The 20,749-nt window shown below is 49.4% G+C and overlaps 1 protein-coding gene across 1 annotated transcript in view; it reads left to right on the forward strand.

Moving 5' to 3' along the window:
- Positions 1–20,749, forward strand: part of LOC144511103 (neuronal PAS domain-containing protein 3-like) — a 180,648-nt gene that overhangs the window by 112,844 nt on the left and 47,055 nt on the right. The window lies entirely within an intron of this gene.

Below are 20,749 nucleotides of genomic sequence, written 5' to 3' on the forward strand. Positions count from 1 at the left end.
CACACACATGGACACACACGGTCACACACACACTCAGACACACACACACACACATACATACCTTCCGGCCCTCTGTGCCAGTCAGTGCAAATTTCCAGGAAGAATTAACCCCGCGAAGACCAGCGTTTGCAATTAAGCATCTACAAAAAGGAACATTCACCACTACAGATACCAATCACAGTGGTTAGCACTGCTGCCTCACAGCGCCAAGGACCCGGGTTCGATTCCCGGCTTGGGGTCACTGTCTGTGCGGAGTCTGCACGTTCTCCCCGTGTCTGCGAGGGTTTCTTCCCACAGTCCAAAGATGTGCTGGTTAGGGTGCATTGGCCGTGCTAAATTCTCCCTCAGTGTTACCCGGACAGGCGCTGGAATGTGGCGACTGGAGGATTTTCACAGTAACTTCATTGCAGTGTTAATGTAAACCTACTTGTGACGAATAAATAAACTTAAAAGAAAAGTTAAAATTATCCGCATTGGCGGCCCATCTCTCTCATTTCAAGGGAGGGATGGAGTTTACACTGTGTCTTTTTCTTACCAGTGTCAGCTGTTGGTCAGTGGGTTTCCCTTGAGGTCGGAAGGTTGCAATTGCAAGATAATGATGAATTGGAATGTGAGGAACCTACAATTATCTTAAAATTATACCTTTGTCTATATATGCCGTGTTTGTGAACCTGCCTCCACTCACCTGATGAAGGAGCAGTGCTCCGAAAGCTCGTGACACCAAATAAACCTGTTGGACTTTAACCTGGTGTTGTGAGACTTCTTACTATTTCTTTAGGTGGCTCTCAATCACAGCCCTCTGGAACAAACAATCGCAAGGCACCTCGCAGGAATTGCCTTGAAATTCCACGGTTCTTGCACCCATCAAGCAGCCACGATTTACACAGCACGATCCCACACACATCAGTCGGAAACATAATCAGTTCAGTTCCGTTGGTTGAGGAGTGAATGTTGCCCCCCCAAGCTGCCCCGTGTTGCTGCTTTCTTACAGGTAGGCAGGTGGGTTCCCCCTTGGCCTTGTGCCTCACCCAAGGTTGGAACCCCGACAGCGCAGCACTCCCTCAGTACTTCGCTGAAGAGTAGGCCGAGGTTATGACTTCGCTGTGAGGTTGCCATAAATTGAACCAACACTTATAAAGGTGCGGAATTTTCCAGTCCCGCCTGCCACGGGAATTGAAGCGGGCAGGGGGGACCATTCATAGGTCCGTTTACCTCGGGCAGAGGTTTATGGGCTTGGGACGAGCAGGACTGGAAAATCCCACCCTTTACGTCTCAATGTAGAGAAGATGCGTCAAGATACTTTTGAAAAAATTCACTCATGTCCATCCCAAAATTGCCCTTGAATGGAGCTTGCGAGGCCACGTCCGATGACATGTAACAGTCATAGAATCATAGATTCCTACAGTGCAGAAGGAGGCCATTCGGCCCATCGGGCCTGCACTGACCACAATCCCACACAAGCCCTATCCACATAACCCAAGTATTTACCCCGCTAATTCCCCTAACCTCCACATCTTAAGATGCGAAGGGGCAATTTACCATGGCCAATCCATCTATCCTGCACATTTTTGGACACTAAGGGGCTATTTAGCATGGCTAATCCACGTTACCTGCACAACCTGGGCGGCACGGTAGCACAGTGGTTAGCACTGCTGCTTCACAGCTCCATGGACCTAGGTTCGATTCCCGGCTTGGGTCACTGTCTGTGTGGAGTTTGCACATTCTCCTCGTGTCTGCGTGGGTTTCCTCCAGGTGCTCCGGTTTCCTCCCACACTCCAAAGATGTGCGGGTTCGGTTGATTGGCCATGCTCAAAATTGCCCTTAGTGTCCTGAGATGCGCAGGTTAGAGGCATTAGCGGGTAAATATGTAGGGATATGGGGGTAGGGCCTGGGTGGGATTGTGGACGGTGCAGACTCGATGGGTCGAATGGCCTCTTTCTGTACTGTAGGGTTTCTATGATCCTATGATCTTAGGACACTAAGGGGCAATTTAGCATGGCCAATCCACATGATCTGCATATCTTTGGACACTAAATTGCCCCTTAGTGTCTAAAGGTGTGCAGGTTAGGTGGATTGGCCATGCTAAATTGCCCCTTAGTATCCCAAGATGTGCAGGTTAGGTGGATTGGCCATGCTAAATTGCCCCTTAGTATCCCAAGATGTGCAGGTTAGGTGGATTGGTCATGTTAAATTGCCCCTTAGTGTCCAAAGATTTGATTTGATTTGTCATATGTATTGGGATACAGTGAGAAGTATTGTTTCTTGCGCGCTATACAGACAAAACACACCGTTCATAGAGTACATAGGGGAAAAGGAAAGGAGAAGGTGCAGAATATAGTGTTACAGTCATAGCTAGGGTGTAGAAAAAGATCCGCTTCATATAAGTAGGTCCATTCAAAAGTCTGGTGGCAGCAGGGAAGAAGCTGTCTTGAGTCAGTTGATAGGTGACCTCAGACCATTGTAGCTTTTTCCCGAAGGAAGAAGGTGGAAGAGAGAATGTCCGTGGTGCGTAGGGTCCTTGATTATGCTGGCTGCTTTGCCGAGGCAGCGGGAAGTGTAGACAGAGTCAATGGATTGGAGGCTGGTTTGCGTGATGGACTGGGCTACGTTCACAACCCTTTGTAGTTTCTCGCAGTCTTGGTCAGAGCAGCCATACCAAGCTGAGATACATGGTGCATCTGTAAAAATTGGTGAGTCATAGCAGACATGCCGAATTTCCTTAGCCTCCTGAGAAAGTAGAGGCATTGGTGGGGCTTTCTTAACTGCTGTGCAGGGACCAGGACAAGTTGTTGGTGATCTGGACACCTAAAAACTTGAAGCTCTTGAGAAATTCCACTTCATCCCGGTTGATGTAGACAGGGACCTGTTCTCCACCACGCTTCCTGAAGTTGAGTGCATTAATGCAGGGAATGTCGCGGCTAATTTGCATGCAAGCCAGGCTCTAATAATGACCAGATAATCTTATTTTAGCCATGTTTAGATGAGGGACAAAATGAAGCGTCTCTTCTTCGGATAGGGGTACTTCATGCCGAGCTGGTTTTTTTGATTCATTCGTGGGACATGGGCGTCACTGGCTGGGCCAGCAGAACGGCACGTTGGTTAGCACTGCTGCCTCGCAGCGCCAGGGACCCGGGTTCAAATCCGGCCTCGGGTCACTGTCTGTGTGGAGTTTGCAAGTTCTGCCCGTGTCTGCGTGGGTTTCCTCCGGGTGCTCCAGTTTCCTCCTTAGTGTCCATCTTTGGACACTAAGGGGCAATTCAGAGATGTGCAGGTCACGTGGATTGGCCATGCTAAATTGCCCCTTAGTGTCCAAAGATGTGCAAGTTAGGTGGATTAGCCATGCTAAATTGCCCCTTAGTGTCCAAAGATGTTCAGGTTAGGTGGATTGGCCATGCTAAATTGCCCTTTAGTGTCCAAAGATGTTCAGGTTAGGTGGATTGGCCATGCTAAATTGCCCCTTAGTGTCCAAAGATGTTCAGGTTAGGTGGATTGGCCATGCTAAATTGCCCTTTAGTGTCCAAAGATGTGCAGGTTAGGTGGATTGGCCACGCTAAATTGCCCCTTAGTGTCCAAAGATGTGTAGGTTAGTGTGGATTGGCCATGCTAAATTGCCCCTTAGTGTCCAAAGATGTGCAGGTTAGGTGGATTGGCCACGCTAAATTGCCCCTTAGTGTCCAACGATGTGTAGGTTAGGGTGGATTGGCCATGCTAAATTGCCCCTCAGTGTCCAAAGATCATAGAAATCATAGAAACCCTACAGTGCAGAAGGAGGCCATTCGGCCCATCGAGTCTGCACCGACCACAATCCCACCCAGGCCCTACCCCCACATCCCTACACATTTTACCCACTAATCCCTCTAACCTACACATCTCAGGACACTAAGGGGCAATTTTTAGCATGGCCAATCAACCTAACCCGCACATCTTTGGACTGTGGGAGGAAACCGGAGCACCCGGAGGAAACCCACGCAGACACGAGGAGAATGTGCAAACTCCACACAGACAGGGAATCGAACCCGGGACCCTGGAGCTGTGAAGCAGCAGTGCTAACCACTGCGCTACCGTGCCGCCCCGTACCGTGCCGATGTGTAGGTTAGTGTGGATTGGCCATGCTAAATTGCCCCTCAGGGTCCAAAGATGTGTGGGTTAGGTTGATTGGCCATGCTAAATTCACCCTAGTGTTAGAGGGATTAGCAGGGTATATACGTGCGTTTATGGGGATAGGGCCTAGGTGGGATTGTGGTCTGCGCAAGCTCGATGGGCTGAATGGCCTCCTTCTGCACTGTAGGGATTCTTATTGACCACCCTTAGATGCCCCTTGAGAAGGTGGTGGTGAGCTGCCTCCTTGAAACGCTGCAATCCACATGGTGTGGGATGACCCACAAATGCCTTTGGGGAGGGAATTTCAGGATTTTGACCCAGCAACTGCGAAGGGACGGCCGATATATTTCCAAGTCGGGATGGCGAGTGGCTCGGAGGCGGAACGTGCAGGCGGTGGTGCTCCCACGTATCTGCTGCGCCTTGTCCTTCCAGATGTAAGTGGTCATGGGTTTGGAAGGCGCTGTCTAAGGATCTTTAGAGAATTGCTGCAGTGTGAGGGGGGGGGGGCGGCGGGGCGGGGGGTGGGGGGGGGGGGGGTGCAGGGGGCAGGGTTATGGATGAAGATCTTTGGCTGAAGATCCCATCCACAGGACGACAGCTCCAACAGTGCGGCACTCCCTCAGTCTCACTGTGGCAGTGTCGGCCTGGGTGATGTGCTTGAGTCATTGGGTTGCGATATTCCAAATTCCATTCCTAAAATATTCCATCCTTTGGCGCTCGCTTCCTTCACCAGACTGTCTAAAAATAAAAAATCGCTCAAATTATTCTTCAAATGAATACTTTGCTTGTGATTATAAATCTCCTGTTACAGCCAGTGATAAAATTACAGCCTTTAACTATTTGGAATGCAGTAACTCTCTTAAGGATGTACCTTGCTGTAATTATTTGCCAATATGTCTTTGAAATTCTCTGTCATGTGTAAATGGAATGAGATCAAGTAGAGAATTTTCTATCAATGCCTGAGGTTCAGGTACTTACATAAATTCCCTTTCTTCCCTCACTTCAACCAGCATCATCGTCAACAGAACTTTCCTCTCATGAGTTTAGTGCTACGATATGGGACACTTTCCATTCCAGCTACTCAGTGTCCGTTTTTGGAGCAGGTACAGCACGGGGTTAGATACAGAGTAAAGCTCCCTCTACACTGTCCCCATCAAACACTCCCAAGACAGGTACAGCACGGGGTTAGATACAGAGTAAAGCTCCCTCTACACTGTCCCCCATCAAACATTCCCAGGACAGGTACAGCACGGGGTTAGATACAGAGTAAAGCTCCCTCTACACTGTCCCCCATCAAACATTCCCAGGACAGGTACAGCACGGGGTTAGATACAGAGTAAAGCTCCCTCTACACTGTCCCCCATCAAACATTCCCAGGACAGGTACAGCACGGGGTTAGATACAGAGTAAAGCTCCCTCTACACTGTCCCCATCAAACACTCCCAGGACAGGCACAGCACGGGGTTAGATACAGGGTAAAGCTCCCTCTACACTGTCCCCCATCAAACACTCCCAGGACAGGTACAGCACGGGGTTAGATACAGAGTAAAGCTCCCTCTACACTGTCCCCCATCAAACACTCCTAGGACAGGTACAACACGGGGTTGGATACAGAGTAAAGCTCCCTCTACACTGTCCCCATCAAACACTGATATGGAGATGCCGGCGTTAGACTCGGGGTGAACACAGTAAGAGTTTTGACAACCCATCAAACACTCCCAGGACAGGTACAGCACGGGGTTAGATACAGAGTAAAGCTCCCTCTACACTGTCCCCATCAAACACTCCCAGGACAGGTACAGCACAGGGTTAGATACAGAGTAAAGCTCCCTCTACACTGTCCCCCATCAAACACTCCCAGGACAGGTACAGCACGGGGTTAGATACAGAGTAACGCTCCCTCTACACTGTCCCCATCAAACACTCCCAGGACAGTTACAGCACAGGGTTAGATACAGAGTAAAGCTCCCTCGACACTGTCCCCATCAAACACTCCCAGGACAGTTTCAGCACAGGGTTAGATACAGAGTAAAGCTCCCTCTACACTGTCCCCCATCAAACACTCCCAGGACAGGTACAGCACGGGGTTAGATACAGAGTAAAGCTCTATCTATACTGTCCCCATCAAACACTCCCAGGATAGGTACAGGATTGGGTTAGATACAGGGTAAAGCTACCTCAACACTGTCCCCATCAAACACTCCCAGGACAGGTGCAGCACGGTGTTAGATACAGAGTAAAGTTCCCTCTACACTGTCCCCCATCAAACACTCCCAGGACAGGTACAGCACGGGGTTAGATACAGAGTAAATCTCTATCTATACTGTCCCCATCAAACACTCCCAGGATAGGTACAGGATTGGGTTAGATACAGAGTAAAGCTCCCTCTCCACTGTCCCCATCAAACACTCCCAGGACAGGTGCAGCACGGTGTTAGATACAGAGTAAAGTTCCCTCTACACTGTCCCCATCAAACACTCCCAGGACAGGTACAGCACGGGGTTAGATACAGAGTAAAACTCGCTCTACACTGTCCCCCATCATATACTTCCAGGACAGGTACAGCACGGGGTTAGACACCGAATAAAGCTCCCTCTACACTGTCCCCATCAAACACTGTAAGAAGTTTAACAACACCAGGTTAAAGTCCAACAGGTTTATTTGGTAGCCAAAGCCACAAGCTTTCGGAGCCTTAAGCTCCTTCTTCAGGTGAGAAGGAGCTTAAGGCTCCGAAAGCTTGTGGCTTTTGCTACCAAATAAACCTGTTGGACTTTAACCTGGTGTTGTTAAACTTCTTACAGTGTTTACCCCAGTCCAACGCCGGCATCTCCACATCATGCCCATCAAACACTCCCAGGACATTTACAGCACGGGGTTAGATATAGAGTAAAGCTCCTTCTACACTGTCTCCCATCAAACACTCCCAGCTCAGGTACAGCACAGGGTTAGATACAGAGTAAAGCTCTCTCCACACTGTCCCCATCAAACAGTCCCAGGACAGATATAGCATGGGATTAGATACAGAGTAAAGCTCCCTCTACACTGTCCCCATCAAACACTCCCAGGATAGGTACAGGATTGGGTTAGATACAGAGTAAAGCTCCCTCTCCACTGTCCCCATCAAACACTCCCAGGACAGGTGCAGCACGGTGTTCGATACAGAATAAAGCTCCCTCTACGCTGTCCCCCATCAAACACTCCCAGGACAGGTACAGACAGCACAGGGTTAGATACAGAGTAAAGCTCTATCTATACTGTCCTCATCAATCACTCCCAGGACAGGTACAGCACGGGGTTAGATACAGAGTAAAGCTCCCTCTACACTGTCCCCCATCAAACACTCCCAGGACAGGTACAGCATGGGGTTAGATACAAAGTAAAGCTCCCTCTGCACTGTCCCCATCAAACACTCCCAGGACAGGTACAGCTCCATCTCCAATGGTCCTTCTCCGTGTTTAAGAGGAACAGACGTTGATTGTGGAGATTCCCTGGTTAGGAAAAAAAGGTCTCAATGGTAAAATCTTGAAAGGGCTCCCAGTGCTGAGGCTCTCTCTCTCTCTGAGGCAGAACATCCTTGGGGTTATTCATCCACTTCTCACTTTGGTGCAGACATTTCTTTGATCTTCAAGTCATTTTGGAGATGAAAAGAATAATTGGGTTCCAGTACGCCGAATTCCTCTAACCCGGGGTGAGATACAGTTCACAACAATGCTATGTAAATTATCTCCAAGAGATAAAACTTTCATTTATTTTGCGCTTTGCACATTTTCCACAAAATACTTCGCAGGGAATTAGATACTTTCTTTGAGGGGCAATTGGTGTTGTGTACAGGAGATATTGCAACCAATTTGCACATAGCAAACTCCCAGAGAATGCAATGTAGTAATGCCCAAGACAGGTATTGTTCTGACGTTGATTGAGCGATGAATATAGAAATTGTGCCGTGGGATCTTTTGCAGCAGCCTCAGAGGGCTTCTGGTTAATGTTGCATGCAAAAAGCAGTATCCCTGACAGTGCAGCACTCCCTCCGCACTGCCCACCCCCCCCCCCCCCCCCCGCCTCGCACTGGCCCTGGGAACTTCAGCCTCGTGGTTTGTGCTCACATTTCCAGAGAGATATTAGGGGGGGGGGGGATTTTCCAGCTCGCCCCAATGATGGAAATCCCCGCCCGAGACCAACGGACCTTTGTGTGGCCCGCCGGAATTTCTGCCCCGTCCCGTGGCAGACGGGACGGGAGAATTCCGCCCTTGAACTCACCACATTCCAATCCAGAGGCAACAGCCCTACCCACTGAGCCATCGCTGGTACTTGGGTATGGCAGCGATACCACTGCTGCCCACAGTTCCCATTCCTGGTGTATCACCCAGTTGGCAAAATTTGAGGGTTGTGGCACCTTGTTGGGTGCAACTTGGCTGCCACATTTCCGATATTGTACATGGAAACGTAGAAACTAGAAGCAGGAGGAGGCCATTCGGCCCTTCTGGCCTGCTCCGCCATTCATTTTGATCATGGCTGATCATCAAATTCAATATCCTGATCCCCCCCTTCCCCCCCAGATCCCTCGATCCCTTTAGCCCCAAGAGCGAAATCTAATTTCTTCTTGAAATCAGACAATATTTTGGCCTCAACTACTTTCTGTGGGAGTGAATTCCACACATTCGCCACCCTCTGGGTGAAGAAATTTCTCCTCACCTCAGTTCTAACCTCTTATCCTCAAACCATGACCCCTAGTTTTGGACTCCCCCACCATCGGGAACATTCTTTCTGAATCTACGCTGTCTAACCCTATTAGAATTTTATAAGTTTCTGTGAGATCTCCTCTCACTTTTCTAAACTCCAGTGAATATAATCCTAACCAACTTAGTCTCTCCTCATATGACAGACCTGCCATCCCAGGAATCAGCCTGGTAAACCTTCGCTGCGCTCCGTCTATAGCAAGGACATCTTTCCTCCGATAAGGACACCAAAACTGCACACAATACTCCAGGTGCGGCCTCACCAACACCCGACAAATGCAGACATTGGGCAGACTATATTGGCTGTAAAGTCATCCCGATAAATGGTGCCATATAAATCAAGTCCTTTTTCCTCAGAAGTGTTTGACTCATTTTACCTTGAAGAATGTGATGACTTGTCCCTCTGTCGCCTTAATCTAATCAGTGTCCCGGGTTGTTTAGGTATTTCCATAGGTCACGTGTATTTTATTCCAAAACCCTCGGGCCAAATGTGTCTCCAGATTCAGATTGTTTCATTTTTGAATAGGCCCAAGCCTACTTCCATGATTATAGCCTAATCCTAGGCTTGCTATAGTCAACAGATACTCGCTTCGATAGCCCACTTCACAGATACTAGATACAGTCTGCACGTTCTCCCCGTGTCTGCGTGGGTTTCCTCCGGGTGCTCTGTTTTCCTCCCGCAGTCCGAAAGATCATAGAATAGGATAGAATAGCAGGAGGTCATTCGGCCCATCGAGTCTGCACCGTCCACAATCCCACCCAGGCCCTATCCCCGAAACCCCACTTATTTACCCCACTAATCCCCCTGACACTAAGGGGCAATTTTAGCACGGCCAATCAACCTAACCCGCACATCTTTGGACTGTAGGAGGAAACCGGAGCACCCGGAGGAAACCCACGCAGACACGGGGAGAACGTGCAGACTCCACACAGACAGTGACCCAAGGCCAGAATTGAACCCGGGTCCCTGGCGCTGTGAGGCAGCAGTGCTAACCACTGTGCCACCGTGCCACCCCCAGATTAGGTGCTTTGGCCATGCTAAATTCTCCCTCAGTGTATCCGAACAGGAGTGTGGTGACGAGGGGATTTTCACAGTAACTTCATTGCAGTGTTAATGTAAGCCGACTTGTGACAAATAAATGTAAACACAACTTGTTTCTCCATTTGCCAGCTCCCACGCACCTAACTTCCTGCCTGGGAACACTTTTTACTTCTGTAATATACAATGACATTGTGGCACAATGGTGAGTATTGCTGCCTCACAGTGCCAGGGACCCGGGTTCAATTCTGAGTTCAGGTGACTGTGTGGAGTTTGCACATTCTCTGCGTGGGTTTCCTCCGGGTGCTCCGGTTTCCTTCCACACTCCAAAGATGAGCAGTTTTAAAAAAAACATTTCTAATTCACTCGTGGGACACGGGCATCTCGGGCTGGGCCAGCATTTATTGCCCATCCCTAGTTGCCCTTGGAGGGCAGGTGAGAATCAACCACATTGCTGTGACTCTGGAGTCACATGTAGGCCAGACCGGGTAAGGACGGCAGATTTCCTTCCCTAAAGGACATGAGTGAACCAGATGGGTTTTTCTGACAATGGTTTCATGGTCATCAGTAGATTCTTAATTCCAGATTTTTTTTAATTGAATTCAAATTCCACCATCTGCCGTGGTGGGATTCGAACCCGGGTTGCCAGAACGTTAGCTGAGTTTCTGGATTCATAGTCTTGCGATAATACCACTAGGCCATTGCCTAGTGATAGTATCGCTAGATCTCCGGTTAGGTGGATTGGCCATGCTAAATTGCCCCTTAGTGTCCAAAGATCCGTGGGTTAGGTGGATTGGCCATGCTAAATTGCCCTTAGTGTCAGGGGAATTAGCAGGGTTAATACACGGGGTTACAGGGATAGGGCCTGGGTGGGATTGTTGTTGGTGCAGGCTCGATGGGCCAAATGGCCTCTTTCTGCGCTGCAGGGATTCTATGATGTCCACATTCTTCTGATCATGGCCTCTCGGGCAGTGCATTTTAACCACTCCACCACCGGTGGCCAAGCCTTTAGCTCTCTGAGTCCTGGAGTCATTGAATCCTACAGTGCAGAAGGAGGCCATTTGGCCCATCGAGTCTGCACCGACCACAATCCCACCCACGCCCTATCACCGTAAATCCACTTCTTTACCCTTCTAGTCCCTCTGACACTAAGGGCCAATTTACCATGGCTAATCCACCCAACCTGCACATCTTTGGACTGTGGGAGGAAACCGGAGCACCCGGAAGAAACCCATGCAGACACGGGGAGAATGTGCAAACTCCAGACAGACAGTGACCCAAGCCGGGAATCGAACCCAGGTCCCTGGTGCTGTGACGCAGCAGTGCTAACCACTGTGCCACTGTGCGTCCGTGGAGGGAATCCTTTCCATATACCTTGCACCCCCATCGCCTCCCATTCCCCATCCCTCTCTATGTTGTCCTTAAACCCCCTCTTCTTCGGATGGCACAGTGGTTAGCACTGCTGCCTCACAGCGCCAGAGACTCGGGTTTGATTCCCAGCTCGGGTCACTGTCTGTGCGGAGTCTGCACGTTCTCCCCGTGTCTGCGTGGGTTTCCTCCGGGTGTTCCGGTTTCCTCCCACAGTCTGAAAGACGTGCTGGTTAGGGTGCATTGGCCGTGCTAAATTCTCCCTCAGTGTTACCCGAACAGGAGTGTGGCGACTAGGGGATTTTCACAGTAACTTCATTGCAGTGTTAATGTGAGCCTTACTTGTGACTAATAGACAAACTTTAACTTTGAAAGGCGCCATCCAAATGTAGATGGTGGCATTGTTGAACTTACCTGACAAACTCGACGGATCGTTTCTCTGGCAATCCTGAGAGCCCGCCTCGCTGTCTTTTACGACAGTCGTTCTTCCCCTACTCCTCCAGCGCCCCTTCCACACCCCCCCCCCCCCCCCACCCCCACATCCTCCACCGATCTCCCTCCCCTGCCCCTTCCTATTTGAAGTGTTGAGTTTGTGCTGAGCCTCCCGTAGGCCCAGTGTGGAGCCTCTGGGGTCTAGCGGACTCTCCTCATATCAGACAGCCTGCGTTTTACAAATTCAACAGCTTGAGTTCAGCCCCCAAGCAATCTTCAGGCAAAGATCACTCAGACTTTGATGAAGTATTCAATTATGATTGAGCGCCGCGCGCCAAGGACTCCAGGGACTTTCCCGAACCTGCATTTTCTTCCACCAAAAAAAAAAAACCACTGGTGTCTGCTTTCAGATGCATGAAAGGTCTGCCGCCTCTTAAGAAATTCATCGGTCTCCTTCCTCAAGACGAGCGAGTGTGAGGGATAACAGACTCCTCACCGGCCAGAGAAGAAATTATTAAAAATGTAGCTTAAGGTGTCTGGTGCACCTTCTCAGTCGAGCAGATGTCAGACCTTATTTAATAATCATTTGTCACTGCGGAGTTCACAGCCTGCAAGTTTATTCAGAGTTCTTTTCTTCTCTCTGTCCGTGAGATTTATGTCACGTATCGTTCGGGCGTGCGCCTGTGTCTGTGGATTTGGCCGTGCTAAATTGACCCTTAGTGTCCAAAGATGTGCGGGTTAGGTGGATTGGCCTTGCTAAGTTGCCCCTTACTGTCCAAAGATGTGTAGGTTAGGTGGATTAGCCGTGCTAAATTGCCCCTTAGTGTCCAAAGATGTGCAGGTTAGGTGAATTGGCCATGCTAAGTTGCCCCTTACTGTCCAAAGATGTGTAGGTTAGGTGGATTAGCCGTGCTAAATTGCCCCTTAGTGTCCAAAGATGTGCAGGTTAGGTGAATTGGCCATGCTAAGTTGCCCCTTACTGTCCAAAGATGTGTAGGTTAGGTGAATTGGCCATGCTAAATTGCCCCTTGATGGGCGGGTTAGGTGGATTGGCCTTGCTAAATTGTCCCTTAGTGTCCCAAGATGTGCAGGTTAGGTGGATTGGCCATGCTAAATTGCCCCTTAGTGCCCCAAGATGTGCAGGTTAGGTGGATTGGCCATGCTAAATTGTCCCTTAGTGTCCCAAGATGTGCAGGTTAGGTGGATTGGCCATGCTAAATTCTCCCTCAGTGTACCCGAACAGGCACCGTCGTGTGGCAACTAGGGGATTTTCACAGTTACTTCAATGCAGTGTTAATGTAAGCCGACTTGTGACACTCATCAATAAACTTCTAAACTTTAAAAAAATTGGTAGGGGACTTGCCTGCTGTTGCCTCCATTTTCGCCTGCCCATTCCTCCACCCAACATCTGCGCAGTCTTCCTGTTCCCTTCCACTTTGACTAATCCTTTGCCCGCCTGGAAATGGTTGGGGGCCTGATTTAAAGATGGCGCCCTGGCGCCCCTCTTAACTGGTCGGTTTGAGTGAGCAGGAACCCTCTGTGGTTCTTTGACCAGGCGAAGTTAGCAGGAACAGAGGAATTGGAGCCAGAGGCAATGGCACGGTGGTGTTGTCGCTGGACTAGTAATCCAGAGACCCAGGGTAACAGTTTTGAATCCCACCAAAGCGGATGGTGAAATTTGAATTCAATTTTTTTTTACAATCTGAAGTTAAAAATGGAATTTTTAAAAATTCATTCATGAGACATGGTCGTCACTGGCTGGCCAGAATTTATTGCCCATCCCAAGTGCAGTTGAAAGTCAACCACATTGCTGTGGCTTTTGAGTCACATGTAGGCCAGACCGGGTAAGGACGGTAGATTTCTTTCCCGAAAGGAGACATTAGTGGACCAGATGGGTTTTTCCAACTGATGCGCCATCAATCGAGCAAAGACTAGTTTGTATGCAAGAACAAATAGGCTTTTATTAGCAAAAGACTTGGAGCACACCCATGCCGATGAACTGGTCCAGACTGAGGCAGGGGGGTGGTGGGGAGCAGTCGCCTTTATAGAAATCATAGAAACCCTACAGTACAGAAAGAGGCCATTCGGCCCATCGAGTCTGCACCGACCACAATCCCACCCAGGCCCTACCCCCATATCCCTACATATTTTACCCACTAATCCCTCTAATCTACGCATCCCAGGACACTAAGGGGCAATTTTAGCATGGCCAATCAACCTCGCCCGCACATCTTTGGACTGTGGGAGGAAACCGGAGCACCCGGAGGAAACCCATGCAGACACGAGGAGAATGTGCAAACTCCACACAGACAGTGACCCAAGCCGGGAATCGAACCCAGGTCCCTGGAGCTGTGAAGCAGCAGTGCTAACCACTGTGCTACCATGCCGCTACCGTACCTGGACCGGGAGAGGAGTCCCGGGCAGGGCCGGCAGGGATGTGTCCAGGCATGTCACACACACAGGCAATAAGCTAACAGTGGTTTACCACACCAACAATGGTTTCACGATCATCAGTAGATTCTTAATTCCAGATTCTTTTTTTAATTGAATTCAGATTCCACCATCTGCCATGGTGGGATTCGAACCTGGGTCCCCAGAATATTGCTGGATTAATAGTCCAGTGTTAATACCACTAGGCCATCGCCTCCCTCACTAATAACCTTTGTCAATTGTCGGAAGAACCCATCTGGTTCACTGATGCCCCCTTTAGGGAAGGAAATCTGCCGTCCTTACCCGGTCTGGCCTACATGTGACTCCAGAGCCACAGCAGTGTGGTTGACTCTTAAATGCCCTCGGGGATGGGCACTAAATGCTGACTCAGCCAGCGACGCCCACGTCCCATGAATGAATTAAAAAAATTTGATTTTGTGGAAGTTTGATGACAGAAGGCGGCACAGTGGCACATTTGATAGAAGCCTTCAAATCCATGACGGGTTCCTAGACAGAGTAGAAAGGGAGAAACTGTTCCCACTGGAGGAAGCGTTGAGAACTGCGTGGGTTTCCTCCGGGTGCTCCGGTTTCCTTCCACAGTCCAAAGATGTGCGGGTTAGGTGGATTGGCCATGCTAAATTGCCCCTTAGTGTCCCAAGATGTGTCGGTTAGATGGATTGGCCATGGTAAATGTGTGGGGTTATAGAGATCGGATGGGGGAAGAGGGTCTGGGTAAGACACTCAGTCAGAGAGTTGGTGCAGATCTGATGGGCTGAATGGCCTCTTCTGCATTGTAGGATTCTATGATAAGCAGGGGGCACACTGAGGTATAAAGTGATAGGCAAAAGATGCAGAGTCAGGATGAGGAAGTAGGTTTTTACCCAGCCAGTGGTTAGGATCAGGAATGCAAGGCTTGGGATGGCACAGTGGTTAACACTGCTGCCCCACAGCGCCAGGGACCCAGGTTCAATTCCGGCCTCGAGTCACTGTCTGTGTGGAGTTTGCTCTGTTTCCTCCCACATTCCAAAGATGTGCAGGTTGGCCATGTTAAATTTTTTAAAAATTCATTCATGGGACATGGGCGTCGCCGGCTGGGCCAGCGCTTATTACCCATTGCTAGTTGCCCTTGGAGGACAATTGAGAGTCAACCACATTGCTGTGGTTCTGAAATCACATGTAGGCCAGACCAGGTAAGGACGGCAGATTTCCTTCCCTAAAGGACATTAGTGAACCAGATGAGTTTTTCTGATAATCGACAATGGTTTCGCGGTCATCAGTAGATTCTTAATTCCAGATATTTTTTATTGAATTGTCCCTTAGTGTCCAAAGATATACAAGTTTGGCTGATTGGCCATGGTAAATTGCCCCTTAGTGTCCCGAGATGTGCAGGTTAGGTGACTTGGTCATGCATAGTTGCCCCTCAGTGTCCAAGGATGTGTAGGTTAGATGGCTAACCCATGGGATATGTGTGGGGTCATGGGGAATAGGTGGGATGCTCTGTTGGAGAGTCAGTGAGTAATCGATGGGCTGAATGGCCTCCTTTTCCCCTTGAGGTATTCTGAGATTCTTTAAAGCATTAAAATAGGACTAGAATCGCAGTCCTACCTTGGAAACGGCAGGCTGAGAAGATTATGGCCTTGTCCCAGGTGGGCATTGGCCGATAAGGCTTGGGTTTCAATTTCTAACAGTTGGCATCAAGATGGCCTTGTCTTGTTGGCCATGAAGCGACAGTCTGAACCCAGTGTGTAGAACAGGAAACGCACCATGCTTAAACCACTCAGAGTCCAATTGGCACCTCATTTGGCTGGCACAGTGTAAGGTTAAGGTAAGTTGTTGCCTTAGGGCCCCTCCATACTTTACCTATATTTACAAAGGATGACGTTGGAATTGTTAATGAAACAGCACAGACAGAGGCCATTCAGCCCACTGTCTCCATGCTGGCCATCCAAGGGAGCTAGCCCCACATGCCCTCCTCCCCCCATAGCATGTTCGCCTCAGATGTTTATCCAATTCCCTTTTGTAAACCACGATTGAATCTACCTCCACCATACTCTCATAGAATAGCATCATAGAATTCCTATAGTGCAGAAGGGCGCCATTCGGCCCATCACGTCTGCAGCGACCACAATCCCACCCAGACCCTATCCCCGTAACACCACGCACTTACCCTGCTAATCCCCCTGACACTAAGGTTAATTTAGCACGGCCAATGCACCTAAGCCGCACTGTGGGAGGAAACCGGAGCACCCGGAGGAAACTCATGCAGATACAGGGAGAATGTGCAAACTCCACGCAGACAATGACCCGAGGCCAGAATTGAACCCGGTTCCCTGGCGCTCCGGGCCAGCAGTGTTAACCACTGTGCCATCCAAGCATTGCATTCCCAATCCTAACCACTTGCTGGGTAAAAGCCTACTTCCTCATATCGACTCTCCATCTTTTACCAATCACTTTATACCTCAGTGTGCCCCATTCTTATCATAGAATCCCTACAGTGCAGAAGAGGCCATTTAACCCATCAGGTCTGCACGGAATCTCTGACTGAGTGTCTTACCGAGGCCCTCTTCCCAGCCCTATCCCTGGAACCCCACACATTTACCCTGGCTAATCCATCTAACCAATGTATCTTGGAACACAAAGGGGCAATTTGGCATGGCCAATCCACCTAACCTGCACATCTTTGGGCACTAAGGTGCAATTTAGCATGGCCAATCCACCTAACCTGCACATCTTTGGACACTAAGGGGCAATTTAGCATGGCCAATCCATTTAACCTGCACATCTTTGGACACTAAGGGGCAATTTAGCATGGCCAATCCACTTAACCTGCACATCTTTGGGCACTAAGGGGCAATTTAGCATGGCCAATCCACCTAACCTGCACATCTTTGGACACTAAGGGGCAATTTAGCATAGCCAATCCACCTAACCTGCACATCTTTGGACACTAAGGGGCAATTTAGCATGGCCAATCCACCTAGCCTGCACACCTTTGGACTCTAAGGGGCAATTTAGCACAGCCAATCCACCTAACCCGCACACCTTTAGGCTGTGGGAGGAAACCGGAGAATCTGGAGGAAACCCAGGCAGACATGGGGAGAATGTGCAAACTCCACACAGACATTGACCCGAGGCCGGGAATCGAATCCAGGTCACTGGCACTTTGAGGCAGCAGTGCTAACCATTGTGCCACCGTGCCGCCCTAATGATGGTATTATAGAATCCTATGGTGCAGAAGAAGGCCATTCAGCCCTTTTAGTCTGCACCAAATATAATCCCACCCAGGCCCTATCCCTACAACCCCATGCATTTACCCTAGCTAGTCCCCCTGACACTAAGGGTGAATTTAGCATGGCCGATCCACCTAACCCGCACATCTTAAGATGTACGGGTTAGGTTGATTGGCCATGCTAAAAATTGCCCATAGTGTCCTGAGATGCTTAGGTTAGAGGGATTAGTGGGTAAATATGTAGGGATATGGGGGTAGGGCCAGGGTGGGATTGTGGTCGGTGCAGACTCGATGGGCCGAAAGGCCTCTTTCTGTACTGTAGGGTTGCTATGATTCTATGATCTTTGGATACTAAGGCGCAATTTAGCACGGCCAATCCACCTAACCCACACACCTTTGGACTCTAAGGGGCAATTTAGCATGGCCAATCAACCTAACCTGCACATCGTTGGACACTAAGGGGCAATTTAGCATGGCCAATCCACCTAACCTACACATCTTTGGACACTAAGGGGCAATTTAGCATGGCCAATCTACCTAACCCGCACATCTTTGGATACTAAGGGACAATTTAGCATGGCCAATCTACCTAACCCGCACATCTTTGGACACTAAGGGGCAATTTAGCATGGCCAATCTACCTAACCCGCACATCTTTGGACACTAAGGGGCAATTTAGCATGGCCAATCCATCTAACCTGCACATCTTTGGACACTAAGGGACAATTTAGCATGGCCAATCCACCTAACTCACACATCTTTGGACACTAAGGGGGCAATTTAGCATGGCCAATCCACCTAACCCACACATCTTTGGACACCAAGGGGCAATTTAGCATGGCCAATCCACCTAACCCACACATCTTTGGACACCAAGGGGCAATTTAGCATGGCCAATCCACCTAACCCACACATCTTTGGACTGTGGGAGGAAACCGGAGCACCCGGAGGAAACCCACGTTGAGATGGGGGGGAGAACTTGCAGACTCCACACAGACAGCGACCCGAGGCAGGGAATCGAATCTGGGTCCCTGGCGCTGTGAGGCAGCAGTGCTAACCACTGTGCCGCCGTGACGCCCCTAAAAACCGAGAGATTTTAAAAAAAGGACAATCGCAGCTTATGTTCAACCTTCCCGACACCTCTCGATATTACAAGGCAGATGGGTTTTCTTCCCTTTGTGTCCTCTCTTGCATGAGTAATTAAGAGGTCTGAAACAGGCCTTGACTTCATTAGGTCTGTAATCACCTCACCCCTACACTTGGTGAATAAGGAATGAATAGAACGTCATTAATATTCACCAACCCTCTGCACATCAGAGCCCCGAAAGACAGGTATTGACTACTTTGAATATTAAAGGTCAACAGGCAATGCTTGAATCTTTTGCATAATTACGCGTGTGAGAGTCTAATAAATTAGGGCTGGGTTTAAAGCTATTTCTCAACTTTTTCTAAGGCTATTTTTCAACTGTCTTTAACAATTCTGCCAAACAGGTGCAATTCGCTGCCCTAAAGCAAAAGCAGCCACCTTTCTTTAGCTGCCCGTCATGTGATCGATGACACCGGCCGTCATGTGATCGATTCCCACCTCCGCTGCTCCGTGATCAGTTACATGAGCTGTCACGGGGAGACGGCACAGGATGGATGGCCTCTGCTGGTCCGCCAGCCGGGTGCCTCAAGAGAGCGTGCGAGCGATGGGGAGATCAAAGGGATGACCTAGAACAAAGAACCAAGAAAGTTACAGCGCAGGAACAGGCCCTTTGGCCCTCCAAGCCTGCACTGACCATGCTGCCCGACTGAACTAGAACCCCCTATCCTCCCGGTGATTATATCCCTATTCCCATCCTATTCATTGTCAAGACACCCCTTGAAAGTTACTGTTGCATCTGCTTCCACTACCTCCCCTGGCAGCGAGTTCCAGACACCCACCACCCTCTGTGTAAAAATCCTGCCTCGTACATCTCCTTTAAACCTTGCCCCTCGCACCTTAAACCTGTGCCCCCTAGTAATTGACTCTTCTACCCTGGGAAAAAGCTTCTGACTATCCACTCTGTCCGTGCCCCTCATAATCTTGTAAGAACGTAAGAACTAGGAGCAGGAGTAGGCCATCTGGCCCCTCGAGCCTGCTCCGCCATTCAATAAGATCATGGCTGATCTTTTCGTGGACTCAGCTCCACTTACCTGCCCGCTCACCATAACCCTTAATTCCTTTACTGTTCAAACATTTATCTATCCTTGCCTTAAAAACATTCAATGAGGTAGCCTCAACTGCTTCACTGGGCAGGGAATTCCACAGATTCACAACCCTTTGTGTGAAGAAGTTCCTCCTCAACTCAGTCCTAAGTCTGCTTCCCCTTATTTTGAGGCTATGCCCCAAAGTTCTAGTTTCACCCGCCAGTGGAAACAACTTCCCTGCTTCTATCTTATCTATTCCCTCGAGGCAGGGAAGTAGACTTCTATCAGGTCGCCCCTCAACCTCCGTCGCTCCAGTGAGAACAAACCAAGTTTCTCCTCATAGCTAATGCCCTCCATACCAGGCAACATCCTGGTAAATCTTTTCTGTACCCTCTCCAAAACCTCCACATCCTTCTGGTAGTGTGGCGACCAGAATTGAACACTATATTCCAAGTGCGGCCTAAGGTTCTATAAACTAGTGGTATTATCGCTAGACTATTAGTGCAGAAACTCAGTTTATGTCCTGGGAACCCGAGTTCGAATCCCGCCACGGCAGATGGTGGAATTTGAATTCAATAAAAAGAATATCTGGAATTAAGAATCTACTGATTCCTAACTGTGCCACACGGCACATGGTGGCACAATGTTAGCAAAATCTGACATCTTTACCCGGTCTGGCCTACATGTGACTCCAGAGCCACAGCAATGTGGTTGACTCTCAACTGCCTTCGGGCAACTAGGGATGGGCAATAAATGCTGGCCAGCCAGCGACGCCCATGTCCCACAAATGAATAAAAATATTTGGCATGTCCGGGTGTCAGCATGGCTGACAGGCCTGGGGACAGGGACGCCGGGAGCTGTGACTGAGACACTCTCGCCTCTGAACCGAAAGATTGTGGGTTCGAAGCCCGCCACCTCCCCTCGACACGGACCTAAGCCCGTTCTCAAGGCTGACGCTGCAGTGCGGGAGTGCCGCAGTGTTGGAGGTGTCTTTATTTTTTTGATTGAGATGTGAAAATCCATCACAGGAGCAGGGGAAAGATTCCACCACACTTCCTCGAAAAAGCCAGGGAATTCTCCCCAGTCCACACAAGAGAAACAGACACACTGGTCATTACCACGTTGCTGTTATTGGGATCTTGCTGTGCACATATTGGCAGCCATGTTTCCAGTGTTATTAGAGTGCACAAAATGGCTGTAAAGCGCTTTGGGATGTCCCGTTGTGGTGTGAGGCGCTACATA

Source organism: Mustelus asterias, chromosome 24 (genome assembly GCF_964213995.1).
Source record: "Mustelus asterias chromosome 24, sMusAst1.hap1.1, whole genome shotgun sequence".
Taxonomy (NCBI): Eukaryota; Metazoa; Chordata; class Chondrichthyes; order Carcharhiniformes; family Triakidae; genus Mustelus; species Mustelus asterias.